Source organism: Sus scrofa, chromosome 1, assembly GCF_054392235.1.
Source record: "Sus scrofa isolate SSC_HxYL_T2T_F1_AM1 chromosome 1, Sscrofa_HxYL_maternal_Yorkshire_Landrace_v2.0, whole genome shotgun sequence".
Taxonomy (NCBI): Eukaryota; Metazoa; Chordata; class Mammalia; order Artiodactyla; family Suidae; genus Sus; species Sus scrofa.
This window is the reverse complement of record NC_139383.1, coordinates 151,212,833-151,233,863: the sequence shown is the minus strand read 5'-3', so window position 1 is coordinate 151,233,863 and position 21,031 is coordinate 151,212,833. Positions and strand designations below refer to the sequence as shown.

The 21,031-nt window shown below is 37.4% G+C and overlaps 1 protein-coding gene across 11 annotated transcripts in view; it reads right to left on the bottom strand.

Annotated features, from left to right (window-relative positions):
- Positions 1 to 21,031, bottom strand: part of UBE3A (ubiquitin protein ligase E3A) — a 100,111-nt gene that overhangs the window by 66,230 nt on the left and 12,850 nt on the right. For 10 of the 11 annotated variants that reach the window (NM_001243181.3, XM_084997436.1, XM_013999067.3 and 7 more), the window contains 1 exon segment: positions 518 to 581. The gene's annotated coding sequence lies outside the window, so the exon portion shown is untranslated. 11 annotated transcript variants of the gene reach the window in all.

Below are 21,031 nucleotides of genomic sequence, written 5' to 3'. Positions count from 1 at the left end.
AGGTACAGTGCTCAACAGAGCAAAGAGATCCCAGAGTCAGTCCAGAATCAAGTCCCTGTTTGGTCACTTACCAGAGGGAAAATCTTGGGCAAGTTATTTAACCTCTCTAAGCCTCAGTTTCCACATAAGCAGAACTAAGACAACAGTAGTATCTATTTCAGGGGGCTGGCATGAGGATAAACAAACATAAATTACTCACAACAGTGTCTGGCACATAGTAAGAGCCCAACAAATGGAAGCTATTATTAACCCATAGCCTAAGAGCCAAACTTACCCCCTCAATATTCTTGCACAATTGTTTTACTTCTCATATCACACTAACCTCTTCTAAAACTCTTTCAGAATCCCACCTGGATCCCTCATACAGTCTATCTTGTAGTATACTGATTTAGCACCTAGTACAATGTTTTAAAAATGGCAGACACCCAAATTTGCTCAATACATTTGTCATTATTCTAACCATGACATTAGGATATACATGCAATGTTGAATTCCAAAAAATAAAACAGAAACATACCATATTTCGCCAAACTTCAGAGGAGCTGGTGAATTCTAAAATCAGGCTCTTACAGATTTTTAACCTAAAATATAAAACACCTCACTCAATTCTTTTTACACAAACAACTGGATAGATGACAAAGAAAAATGTTTTTCTAAAATTTGTTACAAAAGCAAATTCAGTTGTTCTATTTATGAATAACCAAAAACATATCAAGAGGCAAATGCTTCTGCTGCTATTGCCAGGATGCATGGAAAGGTCTCTGTGGCCTGAGTGCTTTCAGCTGGCAAAACTATGTTTTCTAGTGTCATCTAAAGAGCTTACTGCTTACCATTTCTTTACTCTTTCCTTCCAGAGGGCTGAAAATACATGAAAACCATTTGACTTCATCCCTCTAATTCCTTCAGACACTTAACAGCAATTAAGTTTGGAATTAAATTCTATATGCTGAGCATCTGCTGTTAGGAATGTATGTGGGCATTTGCCCACTAACTCTTGGAGGAGCAGGTCCTTTGCCGTGTAAGTCTTAGGTGTCAGGTTGTTGTGAATATTACAGAAAATGTTTTAAAAGTAAGGACAGTGCTACCTGGAGCATAACAGAGCCTAAATGTATGGTAGCAATTATTATTTCTTAAATCAAACACTTAATATACCAAAACTTAGCTCTTACCAAAAACCAAATTCTGAAGCTTATGCATCCAAATAACCACAAGTGAGTAAATTCTTAACTCGTATACAGTGTTTCACAGATGAACAGAAACTGAAGTCTTTTAATACATTTCCTTTTTATTATATATGAAGAAATCAAGTCCGCCAAATCAAGAAACCCAACAAGCATCCTACAGGCTGACTGCAGAGAATGAATACACTGCATATAATTTTTTCTTTAATTAACCAAGTTGTAAAACCTTAGGGGATTGAATTTCAAATTCTATTTTATAATACAATCACCTGAAGAATCTGTAAGAAATCCAGATACTTACTTGATCTCAACCTCCAGAGATTGTGATTCGGTACATACAATGAGGGTGCACGAATCTGTATTTTTTTTTTCTTTCTTTCTTTTTCGGACACCCCCATGGCATATGGAAGTTCTGGGCAAGGGATCAAATCCGAGCCAGAGCTGCGACCTATGCCACGGCTTCAGCAACACCAATCCTTAACCCACTGCACCAGACTGGGGTTTGAACCAGCACCTCCACAGAGGCAAACCAGATCATTAACCCATTGCACCACAATGGGAACTCCCAAATCTGTATTTTCTAACATACATTTCAGGTAACATGCATACCCCAACTTGAGAAACTATACTTTAGAAAATTAGGAACACACAATCATAGAATATACCAAATCTATGATGATACAAAATAAAGTGAAAGCACCAGAAATGTTAGCTGCACTCCACAAATTTAATCATTAGCCCTCTTGCATCAGACCTATTGCCTTTATTTTATTTATATCCATGTCGAGCTCCACAGAAGGCTCAATCTAATAATCTAAGACTAAGAAATGTAATCAATAAGAAATGCCTATAGTAATCTACACCTACACGTCCATTTAACATTTTTCACTTATCCTTAAAATAGTCCACCTGTTGTCTCCACTCACTCTCCCTCTCTATACACACAGATACACACACCTAATTTTTATTCTTATATGTGCCATGTCCTTTATCTCCTCTCTATAGCCTATTTTCTTTATCTCCTTCTAACCCTAGGCCAAACTAATTTCACAGACTACCATTTCTATCATTTTTTTACTGTGTCCACTCTGCTATCCTGTTTTCTTTTACACCATATTTATATTGCTTTGATTTATGGGATAGCTACTGTTTAAACTCCTTAAGTCATGTTCATTCGTAAATGTCACAACAAAAGCCTGTTCCAAAAACTTTCTTTCCTAAATCTTCCTGCCTTTAGGTTCTCCTCATTCTAGTCCATTCAATAGTTAAGACTAAAAACACTCCCTTCACATAGTACATTCAGCATAATTCTCTCCATTAACACTTAAAAATTTTATTGAAGTACAGTTGTTTTATAATGTTGTATTAATTTCTGATGTACAGAAGAGTGATTCTGCCATATATATATGTATGTGTGTGTGTGTGTGTATATATATATATATAGACATATACACATCCATTACCATACAAGTTACCACAGAACACTGAGTAGATTTCCCTGTGCTATACAAGTCCCACTGATAATCCATTCCATAAATAAAAATGTGCCCTTGCCATTCCTAAACTCCCTGTCCACCATCCCCCACCCTCTACCCTTCCCCTTTGGTAACCGTACATTTTTACAAAGTCTGTGAGTCTGTTTCTGTTCTGAAAATAAGTTAATCTGTATCATTTTTTAGATTCCACATATAAGCCAAATCATGATGTTTTTCTCTGACTTTCTTCACTTAATATGATAATCTTTGGGTCCATCAACATTGCTACAAATGACATTATTTTATTCCTTTTTATGGCTGAGTAATACTCCATTGTATGTATGTACCACATCTTCTTTATCCATTCCTCAGTTGATGAGCATTTAGGTTGCTTCCATGTCTTGGCTATTTTAAACAGAGCTGCACTGAACACTAGGGTGCATGTAAATTTTCAAGTCATGGTTTTCTCCAAATACATGCCCAGGAATGGGATAGCTGGAACCTATGGTAATTCTACTTTTAGTTGTTTAAGGAAACTCCATACTGTTTTCCATAGTGCTGTGCCAATTTACATTCCCACCAACAGTGTTAAGAGGGTTCCCTTTTCTCCACACCCCTCCAGCATTTATTGCTTGTACAGTTGTTTTGATGATGGCCATTCTGACTGGCATGAGGTGATATCTCACTGTAGTTTTGATTTGCATATCTCTAACAAACTGTCAAAGTTCAGTTTTTTGTTGTTGTTGTCTTTTTAGGGCTGTACCTGCAGCATATAGAGGCTCCCAGAGTAGAGGTCAAACTGGAGCCACAGCTGCCAGCCTACACCACAACAATGCCAGATCTGAGCCACGTCTGAATCCTACACCACAGCTCATATCGGCACCAGATCCTTAACCACTGAGCAAGGCCAGGGATCAAATTCACATCCACATGGATACTAGCCAGGTTTGTTAAGCACTGAGTCACGACAGAACTCTGATGTTGAGTATCTTTGCATATGCTTTTTGGCCATCTGTCTGTCTTTGGAGAAATGTCTAGTTAGGTCCTCTGCCCATTTTCTGATTGGTTAGTTTACTTTTTTTAATAAATCTGTATGAGATATTTGTATATTTAATCTATACCTTCTCAGTTGCTTAGTCTGCAAATATTTCCTCCCATTCTATGGGTTGTCTTTTTGTTTTGTTCATGGTCTCCTTTGCTGTGTGAAAGTTTAATCAGGTCCTATTTGTTTTAATTTCGTTACTCTAGGAGGTGAATCAAAAAAGACACTGTTGAAATTTATGTCAGAGTGTTGTGCCTGTTTTCCTCTAAGCGTTTTAAAGTATCCGGTCTTTAATCCATTTTACTTTAGTGTCTGATGTTAGAAAATGTCCTAATTTCATTCTTTTACATGTAGTTATCCAGTTTTCCCAGCACCACCTTTTGAAGAGACTGTCTTTTTCCATTGTATATTCTTGCCTCCTTTGTCAAAGATTAATTGACCAGAGATACATGGGTTTATTTCTGTGCTTTCTATCTGTATTTCTGGTTTTGTGCCAGTACCACACTGTTTTGTTCACTGCAGCTTTTTAGTCTGAAGTCTGAAGTCCAGGAACCTGATGCCTCCAGCTCCATTTTTCTGTCTCAGAATTGTTTTGCCTATTCAGGATCTTCTGTATTACCATACACATCTGAAATCTGTTTGTTCTACTTCTGTGAAAAATGCCATTGGCAATTCGATAGGAACTGCAATGAATCACAGAATGACTTGTGCAGAATAGCCATTTTGACATTATTGATTCTTCTAAACCAAGAACATGGTATATCTTTCATTCTGTTTGTGTAGTCTGATTCCTTTCATCAGCATCTTATAGTTTCCAGAATACAGGTCTTTTGCCTTTCTAGGTAAGTTTATTCCCAAGTATGTTATTCTTTTTGATGTGATGGTAAATGGGACAGTTTCCTTGATTTTTTTCTGATCATTTTTAAGCTTTATTGAAGTAGAGTCGATTTATAATGTTTTGATAATTTCTGCTGTACAACAAATTGATTCAGTTTATACACCTACACACATCCATTCTTTTTCAGATTCTTTTCTCACATAGATTATCACAAAATATGGGATAGAGCTCCCTTTACTCTACAGCAGTTCCCCACTGGCCAATCATTCCATATACCACAGTGTGCATATGTAAATACCAAACCCCCAGTTCACCCCTCCCCCAACCTGTCCCCTTTGGTAACCATAAGTTTTTTTCTCAAAGTCTGTAAATCTACTGCTGTTCTCCAAATAAGTTTGTTGTATCCTTTAGATTCCACCTTTAAGTGATAAAATATGATGTTTGTCTTTCTCTAAGTAATATATGTTAATATAATAATCTCTTGGTTCATCCATGTTGCTGCAAATGGCATTTATTTTGTTCTTTTTTAAGGCTGAGTAGTATCCCACTACGTATATGTACCTTATCTTCTTAATCCATTTCTCTGTCAATGGATATTTAGGTTGCTTCCATGTCTTGGCTATTGTAAATAGTGCTGCAATGAACACTGGGATGCAAGTATCTTTTTGAATTACAGTTTTCTCCAGATAGATGCCCAGGAGTGGGATTGCTGGATCATATGGTAGTTCTATTTTCAGTTTTCTGAGGAACCTCCACACTGTTTTCCACAGTGGTTGTACCAATTTACATTCTTACCAACAATGTAGGAAGGTTCCCTTTTCTCCACACCTTCTCCAGTATTTACTATTTGTAGGCTTTTTTTTTTTTTTTGGTCTTTTTGCCATTTCTTGGGCCACTCCCATGGCATATGGAGGTTCCCAGGCTAGGGGTCTAATTGGAGCTGTAGCTGCTGGCCTACGCCAGAGCCACAGCAACACGGGATCTGAGACACATCTGTGACTCACACCACAGCTCATGGCAACGCCGGATCCTTAACCCACTGAGCTAGGCCAGGGATCGAACCTGCAACCTCATGGTTCCTAGTCAGATTCGTTAACCACTGAGCCACGACAGGAACTCCCTATTATTTGTAGACTTTTTTTGATGATGGCCATTCTGACTGGTATGAGGTGATACCATATTGTAGTTATTTGCATTTCTCTAATAATTAGCAAATGTTGAACATCTTTTCATGTGCTTTTTGACCGTCTGTCTGTCTTTAGAGAAATGTCAGTTTAGATCTTCTGCCCATTTTTTGACTGGGTTGTTTCTTTATATCAATCTACATAAGTTGCTTGCATATTTTGGAGATTAATCCCTTGTCAACTGCATCATTTGAGAATATGTTCCCTCATTCTTTAAGTTCTTTTTGTTTTGTTTATAGTTTCTTTTGCTGTGCAAAAGTTTTTTGTATTCCTTCTTTTTATGGCCACACCTGCAGCATATGGAAGTTCCTGGTCCGGGGTCAAATCAGAGCTGCAGCTGGGGCCTACACCAGCACCACAGCAACTCCAGATCCGAGCCACTATCTGTGATCTATGCCACAGCTTACACCAACACTAGATCCTTAATCCACTGGGTAAGGCCAGGGATTAAATCCACATCGTCACAGAGACAACGCTGGTTCCTAAACCTGCTGAGCACAACAGGAACTCCCAAAACCTTTAATTGTAATTATATCCCATTTTTTTTTGTTTTTAATTTTCATTACTCTAGATGAATCCTAAAAGACATTGCTGCAGTTTATATCAAAGAGTGTTATGCTTATGTTTTCTTCTAAGAATTTTATAGTATCCAGTCTTTAGGTCTTTAATCCATTTTGGGCTTATTTTTGTAAATGGTGTAAGAGAATGTTCTAATTTCATTCTTTTACATGTAGCTGTTCAATTTTCCCAGCCCTACTTACTGAAGAGACTATCTTTTTTTATATTCTTGCCTCTTTTGTCATAGACTAGTTGATGACAGCTTTGTGGGTTTATTTCTGAGTGTTCTATCCTATTTCATTGATCTATGTGTCTGCCTTTGTGCCAGTACCATACTATTTTGATGATTGCAGCCTTGCAGCACAGTCTAAAATCAGGGAGCCTGATTCCTCCAGCTCCACTTTTCATTCTCAGGACTGCTTTGGCTATTCAGGGACTTTTGTGTTTCCATACAAATTTTAAAACTTTTTGTTCTAGTTCCTTAAAAACTGCCTTTGGTAATTTGACAGTGATTGCACTGATTGACATGGGTAATATAGCCATTTTGACAATATTGAATCTTCCAATCCAAGAACATGGTTTATCTTTCATTCTGTTTGTGCCGTCTGATTTCTTTCAACAGCTTCTTATAATCTTCAGAGAACATGTCTTTTGCCTCCTTGGGTAGGTTTATTCCTAGTATTTTATTATTTTTGATGTAATGGTCAATGGGAATGTTTCCTTGATTTCTTTCTGATCCTTCACTGTCAGTGTACAGAAATGTCGCAGCTCCTGCTGTGGCTTGGAAAGTTGTACCTTTATGAGAATTTGTCCATTTCTTCTAGGTTGTCCATTTATTGGCATATAATTGCTTGTGGTAGTCTCTTATAATCCGTTCTTTGTATTTCTGTGGTATCAGCTGTAACTTTTCATTTTTTTTTTCTTTTTTGTCTTTTTGCCTTTTCTAGGGCCACACCTGTGGCATATGGAGGTTCCCAGGCTAAGGGCCTACACCAGAGCCACAGCAATGCAGGATCCAAGCAATCTACACCACAGCTCACAGCAATACCGGATCCTTAACCCACTGAGCAAGGCCAGGAAGCAAACTTGCAACCTCATGGTTCCTAGTTGGATTCGTTAGCTACTGAGCCATGACGGGAACTCCTCATTTCTAATTTTACTGAGTTGTGTCCTCTCCTTTTTTTTCTTGATGAGTCTGCCTAAAGGTTTATCAATTTTGCTGAATTTTGATTCCAAGGACCAGTTTTTAGTTTCACTGATCTTTTCTATTTTCTTCTTCTCTATTTCACTTACTTCTGCTCCAATCTTTATCATTTCTTTCCTTCTACTAACTTTGGGTTTTGTTTGTTCTTCTTTCTCTAGCTGCTTTAGGTGTAAGGTTAGGTTATTTATTTGAGATTTTACTTGTTTCCTGAGGTAAGCTTGTATTGCTATAAACTTACCTCTTAGAATTGCTTTTGCTGTGTCCATAGGTATTGACTATTGTGCCTTCACTGCCATTTGTCTCTAGGTATCTTCTGATTTCCTCTTTCATTCCTTCAGTGATCCATTCGTTGTTTAGTGGCATATTGTTTAGCCTTCCCGTGTTTGTGATTTCTGCAGTTTTTTTCCTTGTAATTGATTTCTAATCTCAGAGTTGTGAAAAGAAAACATGCTTGATATGACTTCGATTTTCTTAAATCTACTGAGGCTTGATTTGTGGTCCAAGATGTGGTCTATCCTGGAGAATGTTCCATGTGCAGTTAAGAATGTGTATCCTGCTGCTTTAGAATGGAATGGTCTGTAAATATCAATTAAGTCTATCTGGTCTATTGTATCATTTAAGGCCTGTGTTTTCTTACTGATTTTCTGCCTGGATGATCCCCTACTATAATCTGGATGTCACCTACTATTATTGTTTTACTGTCTATTTCTCCTTTTACGGCTGTTAGCACTTGCTTTATATTTTGAGGTGCTCTTACACTGAGTGTCCATTAACTCCATTTTGTCTTTTCGTCTTTTTAGGGCCCCACCCGCAGCATATGGAGGTTCCCAGGCTAGGGGTCATATCGAAGCTACAGCTGCCAGCCTACAATATGGCCACAGCAATGCTAAATCCAAGCCATGTCTGCAACCTACACCACAGCCCACAGCAATGCCAGATCCTTAACCCACTGAGGCCAGGGATCAAACCTGCAACCTCATGGTTCCTAGAGGGATTCATTTCCACTGTGCTATGACAGGAACTCCCGTTAACTCTTTATAGTAACATTTTCTTGCCTTCCTTTTTTAATTCCCAGAAAGACCTGAAAAATATTAGCTCAGATGCTAACATACAAAACTTTCCACATACTAAAAATTTTCTTATAAACTAGCCATCATCTTCCCGTACATTCTAAATCCTGACTTCTTAACCCTACTTTTTATCTGCAGCATTTCACACTATTATTTCTCACCTCTCCTGGCTGCCACAATGCTCTACCTGCCTGTGCTCTTCTACCTCCAACACCAATTAGATCTTCTGCTAGTTCATCTTCCTACTCCTCATCATAGCCACAAGTTTCTATCTCTAGCTCCTTTTCTTAACCTAAATTAATTTTCTGTGCAATACCATCCACTATTCCTATAGCACAGCACCCCTCTATACTCAGGATCCCTAACTCTACATCTTTAAGCCTTTAGCTCTTGAGTTATAAGCCTGTTATTCTCAAATACCAGTGGTACATGCACTTGGATATTTCATTAACATCTAAAATCACACTCAAGGAGTTCCCATTGGGGTAACAAACCGGACTGGTATCCATTTATGTTCAATCCTTGGCCTCACTCAATGGGTTAAGCATCCGGTGTTGACATGAGCTGTGGTATAGATCCCAAAAACAGCTCGGATCCTGCATTGCTATGGCTGTGGCATAGGACAGCAGCTGCAGCTCCGATGTGACCCCCCAGACTGGGAACTTCCATATGCTGCACATGCAGACCTAAAAAGCAAAATAAAACAAGAAAAGAAAAACTCAATTAGTTCAAGGGGAAAAAAACCTCCCTCCATCCTGATGTACCTTATCTTGTTGTCCTCCTCATTACAGACTGTTATTTTCTCCCCATCATTTTCATTTAGCCTAACCAGCCTATGATTTGATAGTTGTTAATCTTCAAATTCTTAAAGGTCAAAGAATATGTACTAGCTACAACTAATACAACAAATTATATCTCAATTTTTAAAAAATGACTGCTATATTTTGAGCCTACTAAATGGATTAAGACATAATGGTAAAGAAATTAGACAATCTCTTATCCCTATGTGATAGGGGAAATGAGCACAAATAATAAAAACTACAGTAAGGTCACTGCGATGCACAGTTAAGTGTTATAAAGAAAGAGCCAGGATACGCTAGTGCATGAATATATACATACACACACACATATGCAAACACATATAAATACACACACACACACACACACACACACACACACAGTATTCTGCCTTAGTCTGGAGTAAAAGAAAAGATCTTCTTCATGAAGTAACACATAAACCAAGTTTGAGGCATGAACAAGGTTTATCCCAGACATACTAAGAAAAATCTTGGAGAGCTCCCACTGTGACACAATGTGATCAGCAGCATCTCTGCAATGCTGGCACACAGCTTTGATCCCCAGCCTGGCACAGTGGGTTAAGGATCCAGTGTTGCTGCAGCTGCAGCATGGATTGAAAATGTGGCTCAAATCTGATTCCTGGGCCAGAAATTTCATATGCCACAGGGAAACCAAAAAAGAAATAAATAAATAAAAATAAAATAGAAACCTTGGCAGGTAATGGTACCACACTACCAGTCCAGTCACCCAAATTAGAAAATTTTGAGTCATATTCTAAAGAAAAGGCCCCTCCCTTCTCCCAGTGCCACCAATTCTACCTCAGAAATTCCCCCACACTCCAACACTTCCAATTATTCCTTTGTTGGCTTTTAATTGCTTCCAAAAAACATTTCAGAAGAAACTATATGAAATTTGGCCAAAACCTGCCAGTCCAGCCTCTTCTCTCAGACTAGACCACCCTCTTAGAAAATATACGTATCATTCATTTTTACACTTCCACTACTTGACAATATTCACAAAATAAACTTCACAGGATAAATATCTTTTTAAAAAGGAAGGTTTTGTCTGGCTTTGAGTACATTAACATAGCACCACATTATCTGCAATTGGTTGAATTCACAGAGATGTAAAGTTTGCAGGGCTGAATATAAAGTTATATGCAGATTTGACTATGCAGGGGGATAGGTACCCCTAACCCCCCACACTGTTCAAGGGTCAACTGTACTATACAGAAATCATAAGCAACCTACTACTACATGTGGATGAATTTCAAAATATGTGATGTGAGAGAAGCCAGACACAACCAAATGTAACTGACACCATATAAAATATAAAAACAGAAAAATCTAATCTATGCTATTAGAAGTCACGGCAGTGGTTACTCTTGGGGAAAAGAGAGGTATGAGAAAGAGAGCACAAAGATCTTCAGAGGAGCTGATTTTGTTTCTTGATCTGAATGCTGGCTAAATCTGTATGCTCACTGTGTGACAGTTCAACAAGCTATGTTCACACTTATACTCTTCTGTATGTATATTATACCTCAATCAAAAGTTTATTTCAAAAAGCCCAGTATGATATGAGCATTACAAAATATGCAAGTGGAAGAGAAAGTAAGTCCAGAGAAAGATCCTTAAGTATCTTAAAAACTGCTTCTTGTCAAAAACAAGAAAATTGGACAACATATATATGAAACAGTTATTTTCAGACCCTAGATAACAGGCAGTATGAGACTGCAATCCATGAGAAAAGATATGAGGTGAACCCTTCCAATGCTCAAATTTCTCCCAAGAGCCAACTTTTCAATCTGAGTCAATGGAGGGGAAGCCTAGTCAGAAGAAAGCAATTTCACTGAAGGGAGAAGCAAGAAGTAAGAGTTAAGGAGGCTGAAGAGAGTGCAGTTTGTAAGACAGATGCCATACAGTGGGGAGTTATGCAGAGAAAAGGCTCCAGAAATCTGTCATTTGGGGGTCCTTTTGAGCCTGCCACTATATAAACTGTGTGTGAATAAAGTGAAAGACAACACAAACTGAAGCTGTAAGCTTAAATATTCCCAGTACTCATACAAGACTGGGAGATCCCCAAGCTCCTCCTAATCAGGGTGAAGAGAATATGCTGATACTGGGAACAATTAGAAGAGAACTAAGGGCCATGCCTTTGTAGTAGCTATTAGACTTAAAGCCTTCTCAAGATATACCCTAATAAAACAGACTTGAAGGGATCAAGCTGACCAGCAAGTTACTTAGCCTGCTGCCAAAACAAACTGAAAAACAACAAAATCCAGTCACTCAATAACAGACTTTACAATGTTCAGGATCCAAGAGGAAACTACTAAATATGCAAACAAAGAGGAAAACATGACCCATAATCAACAGAAAAACCAATCAATAGACTAAATTGAAAGAATTGATGGAATCAGTAGACAACTTTCAAATAGCTATTATAAACATGCTCAAGGATTCAAAGGAGTATCTGAAAACAAATCAAATGGAACTTCTAGAAACGCAAACTCAAACTATCTCGAAAGTATCTGACACTACAAGAAAAAAAAAGGACAGGGAAATATAAGACAAAGTAAATTGAAGTACAGAGACAAAAAAAAAAAAATTACTAAAAATAATGTTGATGACCTGACTATAATATCAAATAGTCTTAATATTATACATGTAACCAGAGTATCTGGAAAGGAGATAGTGTTGAGGGAAAGAAGTAACTTTAAAAAATACATGTGAATGGAGTTCCCGTAGTGGCTCAGTAGTTAACGAATCCGACTAGGAAACATGAGGCTGCGGGTTTGATCCCTGGCCTTGCTCAGTCGGTTAAGGATCCGGGGTTGCCGTGAGCTGTGGTGTAGGTTGCAGACCCGGCTCGGATCCCAAGTTGCTGTGGCTCTGGCGTGGGCCGGTGACTACAGCTCCAATTAGACCCCTAGCCTGGGAACCTCCATATGCCGCGGGAATGGCCCTAGAAAAGACAAAAAGACCAAAAAAAAAAAAAAAGTGAAGAAATAACAGCTGACACTTTTCCAAATTTGATGAAAACATAAACACACAGATTAAAAAAACAAAACAAAATCAAAACACAACAAATCCTAAGCAGGATAATCAAACAACAATAAAGAGAAAATCTTCAAAAGACTCCAGAGGGAGGAAAAAAGACTAAATGTAGAGGAAGAAAGTTAGTATAACCACAGACTTCTCATTAGAAACAAATGTTTAAAGAAAAATGTAAACCTAGAATTATATGTCAAGTGAAAATATCCTTCAAAATATGAAGCTAAACCACTATACATCTATGAGAATGGCTAAGTTAGAAGAGACCAACACTTTCAAGTGTTGCCAGTGATGTAGAGCAACTGGGAACTTTCTTAACAGTTGGTTAAGAGTATAAAACAACAATCAATTTGGAGGAAAGATCTGGCAACTATCCTATAACCCAAATTGCACTCCTAGGTATTTACCCAAGAGAAAAGAAACCGTATGTATCCACACAGACTTTCACACAATTGTTCACTGCAGCTTTTTCATGATAGGTCTAATGTTTTTGAAGGTGGACTGAGATGACCTAAGATACACAGAGTAAATACTAGTGCAACCACTGTGGAAAAAGTTATAAGGTAATAGTGGAGATAAAACAGACTTCTAAAAAAATGCTCAATCCAAAAGAGAGCAGGAAAGGAAGGGAAAAGAAGTACAGATGGGACAACCAGAAAACAAATAGTAACTTGACAGCCTTCAACCCAATCACATTGACAATTACAATAAATACGAATGGACTGAACACTCAAATTAAAAAGCAGGGGGGAGTTCCCGTCGTGGCGCAGTGGTTAACGAATCCGACTAGGAACCGTGAGGTTGCAGGTTTGATCCCTGGCCTTGCTCAGTGGGTTGACGATCCAGCGTTGCCGTGAGCTGTGATGTAGGTTGCAGACGTGGCTCAGATCCAGCGTTGCTGTGGCTCTGGCGTGGGCCGGTGGCTACAGCTCCGATTAGACCCCTAGCCTGGGAACCTCCATATGCTGCGGGAGAGGCCCAAGAAATAGCAAAAATACAAAAAAAAAAAAAAAACAAAAACAGGGGTTGTAAAAAATCAAAAGACGCAACTATACACTAGCTAAAAGACATTAAATACAATGACAGATAAGTTGAAAGCTAAGAGATAACAAAAGACATAATATGTAAACATGAAATCATAAGAAAGGAAGAATAGCTTCCTAATACCAAACAAAGCAAGCACACTTTAGGATAAGGAACATTACCAGAGAACACAAACATTTCTTAATGATAAAGACTCTATTTATCAGGAGATCTAAGACTCCTAAATGTGAATGCACCTATTAACAGAACTTGAAAATACATGAAACAAAAATGAAGAGAACTAAAAGAAAACAGAGCATGTTCACAATTATAGTTGAAGATTTCAACACTCCTCTCTAGTTAACTAATTATCCCCCTAAAAATCAGTAATAATACAGAATACACGCCCTGCTTAAAAAAGGACTTATATCCTGAAAAGAAAAAGAATGTGCAAAATATCTGGATACTCATAAAACAAGATACATGCATGGCCAATAAATACATGGCAACTTCAATATCACTGCCATCAGGGAAATGTAAATCAAAACCACAATGACACCTCACAACCATTATATGGTGATTATTTTTTAAAATAAGATATAAGCAAGGTATTAGCAAAGATGTGGAGAAACTGGAACCTCTGTGGGAAGGTAAAATGGTAAGGTTGCTATGGAATATGGTATGTTGGTTCCTCAAAAAATTAGACACAGAATTGCCATATGACCTGGCAATTCAATTCCTTGGTATATGCACAAAAGAGAAAGCAGGGACTTGAACAAATCTATTTGTATATCCATGTTCATTGCAGCACTATTCACAATAGCTAAAGGAAGTAAGCAACTCAAATGTCCATCAGTGAATGAATGGTTAAGCAAAATGTGGCATACACACAGTCTTAAAAAGGAAGGAAATTCTGATATATGTTGTAACATAGGTAAACCTTGAGGACAATATGCTCAGTGACATAAGCCAGAAGCAAAGGAACAAATATATGATTCCCCTTACACGAGTACACAGAACAGTCAAATTCACAGAGTCAGAAAGTACAAGAGTGGTTACTAGGGGCTGGAGGGAGGAGGAGAAATTGGAGGGATAATGTTTAATGGGCAGAGTTTCAGTTTGTAAGGACAAACAAGCTTCAAAACAGGTAAGAGTGACGGTTGCACAATGTGAATGTATTTTATGCCACTGAACTGCACAATTAAAATGGTTAAAATGATAAACTTTATGCTATGCAGATTTTAAAGAAAAAGAAAGAAACCACAACTGGATATAACTACACTCTCCTCAAAATGCCTACAATTTATTTGAGAGTATCAAGTGCTGACAAGGATTTGGAAGAAATGGAATTCATACATTGCTGGTAAGAATGTAAAATGGAAAACAGTATGGAAAATAGAAAAAAGTTTGTCACTTCTTTATAAATTTAACATAGAATTACCACAAGATCCAATAATTCCAATTTAAGGAGGCCTTTACCTATAGAAATGAAAAAATGTTCATACCACAGACATGCAAAGAGTACCTTTATTCATTCACAATAGCTTAACACTTCCTAACACCACACACAAAAATAAACTCAAAATGGATTAAAGACCTAAATATAAGTGCAGATACTATAAAACTTTTAGAGGAAAACATAGGCCAAACACTCTCCAACATAAACCACAGCAGTATCTTCTCAGATCCACCTCCTAGAATAATGACAATAAAAACAAAAATAAAAAAATAGGACCTAATTAAACTTAAAAGTTTCTGCACAGCAAAGGAAACCCTAAACAAAAAGAAAAGCCAACCAGAATGGGAGAAAATATATGCAAATGAAGCAACTGAAAAGGGATTAATTTCCAAAATTTATAAACAACTCCTACCGCTCAATACCAAAAAAAAAAAAAAAAAAAAAAACCATCAAAAAAAGGGCGAATATCTAAACAGACAATTCTCCAAAAAAGACATACTGAATGCCAAAAAACACATGAAAAGACATTCAACATCACTAATTATTAGAGAAATGCAAATCAAAACTATTATGAGGTACCACCTTACACCAGCCAGAATGGTCATCATCAAAAAGTCTACAAACAATAGATGCTGGAGAGGGTGTGGAAAAAAGGGAACCCTATTACACTGTTGGTGGGAATGTAAAATTGGTGCAACTGCTGTGGAAAACAATATGGACATTCCCCAGAAAACTAAAAATAGAACTACCACTTGATCCAGCAATCCCACTCCTGGGCATCTATCCAGAGAAAACCATGACTCGAAAAGATATGTGTACCCCAGTGTTCACTGCAGCACTATATACAATAGCCAAGACATGGAAACCTAAAAGTCCATGGACAGAGGGGTAGCTCAAGAAGAGGTGGTACATATACACAACAAAATATTACTCAGCCATTAAAAGGAAAGAAATGTTGGCATTTACAGCAACATGGATGGACCTAGAAATTAGCATGCTAAGTGAAGTTAGACAGTGAGACACCAACATCACATGGTATCACTTACATGTGGAATCTGAAAAAAGGACACAATGAACTTCTTTGCAGAACTGATACAAGGACTCACAGACTTTGAAAAACTTATGGTTTCCAAAGGAGACAGGCTGCGGGGGGCAGGGGGAAATGGGCTGGGGGTTTGGGATGGAAATGCTATAAAACTGGGTTGTGATGATCACTGTACAATTCACTGAGTAAAAAAAAAAAACAAACAAACAAACAAAAAAAACAACTAATAAGCAGATCAGTAGTCATTCCTCCCTCTGGAGCCAAGAGGGAGGAACGACTACAAAGGGACACAATGAGATTTTGCAGGGTAATTCAAATATTCTATATCTGATAGTGGTGGCATATACTATGTCAAAATACATCAAACTGTACACTTTTTTCTTAATTTATTAAAACTTAGTAAATTAAAAAGTGACATTTTAAATCAGTGGGGAACATATCCCTTAGGTAGCCTAGAGAGTTGTCTGCCCAAGTAGAAAAAAAGTGAAAGATAGATAGTTTTACATTATATCCAAAAATATGCCAAATGCAATCCAAATCGAAACCTACAGCATATAATATTCAAAAATATGCTGAATGTATTCTGATAAAAATCTGTAAATCTAACCTTACAGAAGTGCTAGAAAATATGAGATTATTTTTGTATCGTCTTTGTAACCATGCTGAAATTCAGACACCGTAAAAAACAGATCTATCCATATCAAAAAATTTAAATTTCATGAATAGACATTACATAGTGAAAAGAAATACACAGTAAGTAAGTCAGCATTCCCACAATGTGTTGGGAATCAAACTTGCTCAAAAAGGTTTTTTTAAAGAGTAATTAGCAGTATCCACCAAATTCTTAAGCTGATATACCCTCATATCTATCAATCCTATTTATGGAAATTTACCTTACAGAAATAATAGGTACCATTATTTGTAATAGCAAAAATGGAAAACACCCTACATTCTACAATAGTTTTATTATATATTATAAACTCTGAGTTAGCTCCTAGTTCAGTTCTAAAGACTGATTTAAATCTTAAGATTGATAAACTTCTATCTCAACTTTACTCCAGCACATATGTTCCATACCTAACATTCTTTTCCTTTCTTGAGGTTTTTTTTTCCCCCCAAGCTGATATGGTAAAATTATAGCTATGTGAGAATGTGATATCATGCACAGATTTAACACAGTAATTAAAAAGTACTGTTCAACTCCATTCTTCATTTGTTCTAGCCAAAATTCCTGTCATCTTTTACTCCTCCATTTCATACTTATATCTGACCTATTACCAAATCCTACTTATTGTAATTTCAACGTATATTAGTAATTCAACCACTTCTCACCAAGCTCATTGGCCTCACCGTGTCCAGCCACCGTCATCACCTCCTATGTGTATTACTATAACAGCTACAAACTGGTCTCCTGATTCTGCTCTTCTCCTCTTTAATAACCCATACTCAACGTAGCAGTTAGTGATCTTGCTAATTTTACACCAAGACAGACCCTTCCAGTCCTCTGCTCAAAAACCTTCAATGGCTTCCCATACCATTCAAAGATAAAAGTCAAACTCTTCATTATGCCTAAATGATGCGTAGCCTACATTCTCTCTTTGACTCACTTTTCCTCAAACATATCACTCTCCCACTTTGGTGTTTCCTTACTCACTACATCCTTGGCCTGAAATGCTCTTCCCTCAGGTATCCAGATGGATAGTTCCTTCAGTTCTTTACTCAAGTTACCATCTCAGTGAGTTTTCTCTGGCCACTCTAAAACTTGCACTCATCCCCTCCACACCCACATGCTTTATATCTCACTTCCTTTATTTTTCTCCTTAAAATCACAATGCAACATACAAAATATCCTGTTTTTATGTTTATGATACCTCTTTCCCTACTAAATATAAGTTCCATAAAAACAAAAGTTTTGGCAGATTTTGTACACTGCTGTCTCCACTAGCATCTAGAAAAATGCCTATGACACTTGGGTTCTCAATAAACATCTGTTAAGTGAATGAGGTAGAGATACACATGTAGCAATTCACATGGAAAAGATTTCTATAACATATTGTTAAGAGAAAAAAACCAAGCTGTACAGAATATAAATTCAGGACAAAAATCCATACACAAGCAATGAATAATCTGAAAATAAAAATAAGAAAAATTCCACAAGCAATAACATCAAAAAGAATAAATCTCTGGAATATATAATAAAATATATTTCTTTTGAACAGAACTATAAGACCTGTACAATGAAAACTACAAAACACACACACAAAAATAAAAGACCTAAATAAATGGAAAGAGAACCCATATTCATGGATCAAAAGACGTAATAACAAGGAAAACTGACTCCTCAAATAGATCTACCGACTCAACACAAACCTTATCAATATTCCAGCTGCGCTTTTTGCAGAAATTGACAAGCAAACCCTAAAGTTCATAGAAATTCAAGGAACCAAGATAGCCAAAAAAAAATCAAAGATTGAGTATTCACATTTCCCAATTTCAAAACTTACTACAAATCTACAGAAATCAAGAATTTGTGTTAGTGGCTAAAGAATAGACACACAGATCAATGAAAAAGAACTGAGAGTCCACAAATAAATTCTTAGACCTATGGTCAACTGATTTTCAAAAAGGGTGCCAAGACAATTCAATGGGAAAGGATAGTCCTTTCAACAATGGTACTAGGACAACTGGATCTCTACATGTAAAAACATAAAGTTGGGCCCTACTTCACATAATGCTGTTTACAAAAGTTAACTCGAAACAGACAGCAGACCTAAATGTAGGACCTTAAAATACAAAACTCTTAGGGAGTTCCCGTCATGGCCCAGTGGTTAACAAATCTGACTAGGAACCACGAGGTTGTGGGTTCGATCCCTGGCCTTGCTCAGTGGGTTAAGGATCGCTGCCACAAGCTGTGGTGTAGGTCGCAAACAAGGTTCAGATCCTTTGTTGCTGTGGGTCTTGAGTAGGCCGGTGACTATAGCTCCGATTAGACCCCTAGCCTGGGAACCTCCATATGCCTTGGGAGCAACCCTAGAAAAGGAAAAAAGACCCCCCCCCCAAAAAAAATACAAAACTCTTAGAACGGGTATAAATATTTATGACCTTGGTTAGGCAGTGGTTTCTTAAACAGTAATACCAAAGGCAACAAAAGTAAAACAGACAAACTGGACTTTACCAAAACTTTTACCTTGTGTGCTTCAGAGGAACCAATTATGAAAGTGAAAAAAAAAAAAAAAAAAAAACCTATAGACTAGGGGGAAATATTTATAAATCATATATCTGATAAGGGACTTATATCCAGAACACATAAAAACACTTAAAAGCCAACAATAAAAAGAAAAATAACCCAATTTTAAAATAGTAAAGGATCTGAATAAATATCCAAAGATGGACAATCAGCACATAAAATGACATTCATCATCATTAGTCATTTAGCAAATGCAAATCAGAATCAAACATATCTTCATATCCACAAGATGGCTAAAATAAAATGGTCTGATAATCAATCTGTCAAGGAAGTAGAAAAATCAGAAAAAATATCCTCATATATTTCTGCAAACACTTTGGAAAAGAGTTCCTCAAAATGTTAAACAGTTAGCTATGCCCCAGTAGTTTCACTCCTCAGAATGTATCCAAGAAATTGAATACATATGTCCACACAAAAGCTCATATATCAGTGTTCCTAACATGATTCATAATAACCACAAAATGGAAATAATCCAATTATCAACTGATGACTGAATAACAGTATGTTAATCATACAATGAATGAAACTCAAAAATACTATTTAAAAGAAGCCATACACAAAAGGACACATATTTTATGATTCCCTTTACATGAAATGTCCAAAATAGGCAACTTTATAAAGAAAGAAAGCAGATTAGTGGTTGCCAGGGGCCGAGAAGTAAAGAAGCAGGGTGAATTACTACTAATAGGCACAGGGTTTCTTTTGGGAATGAAAATGTTCTAAAAATTAGACAGCGATGGCGGCACAACTGAATATACTGAAACCCACATTAAAAGGATGAGTTCTGGAGTTCCCGTTGTGGCACAGTGGAAACGAATCTGACCAGGAAACGTGAGGTTGCAGGTTCGATCCCTGGCCTTGCTCAGTGGGTTAAGGATCCAGTGTTGCCATGAGTTGTGGTGTAGGTTACAGATGCGGCTCGGACCCCACGTTGCTGTGGCTCTGGTGTAGGCCGGCGGCTACAGCTCCAATTCAACCCCTAGCCTGGGAACCTCCATATGCCGCAGAAGCGGCCCTAGAAATGGCAAAAAGAAAAAAAAAAAGGGATGAGTTTTACGGTATGTGAACTATATCTCAAAAAAGCTGGAAATTATAGTAATAATGTATAGCATAATTTTTAGAAACCACCCCCAAAAGGGAAAAAACTACAAGTAACTGTATTCAGAGATATTTGTTTGGTATTCACCAGGTGTTTTTGTTTTTCTACACTTAAAATTTAACAACTATTTAAGTTTTGGAACCAGCTAAAGAGGAAACTTTTGCTTCTTTTTATACTTTAAAAATAACAACTGTTATTAAGTTTTAGAACTGGTTAAGGAATAGAAAAACATCTACTTCATTTTATACTTTAAAAATACCTATTTTTTCTGTATTTCCTTATTCTCAAAAATAATTAATTCTACACACAAATATTTGAGGAAATGGACAACCATGAAATATAAGTGGCTCTCTGGGGGAGTTCCCATCGTGGCTCAGTGGTATTGAACCCGAACAGTATCCATGAGGACACAGGTTCCAACCCTGGTGCTGCTCAGTGGGTTAAGGATCCAGTGTTGTCATGAGCTGTAGCATAGGTCACAGACATGGCTTGGATCCCACATTGGTGTGGCTGTGGCTTAGGCTGGCAGCTGCAACTGTGATTTGACCCCTAGCCTGGGAACTTCCACATGCCCTGGGTACAGCCCTAAAAAAAGACACACACCCCCAAAAAAAGAGGCTCTCTGGAAATGCAAAAACACTAGAATTTCTAGCTTTATGAGTAATGGGAATAACCTAATTTTTTTTTGGGTGGGGGTCCCTTTTGGGCCTCACTTGCAGCATATGGAGGGTCCCAGGCTAGGGGTTGAATTGGAGCTG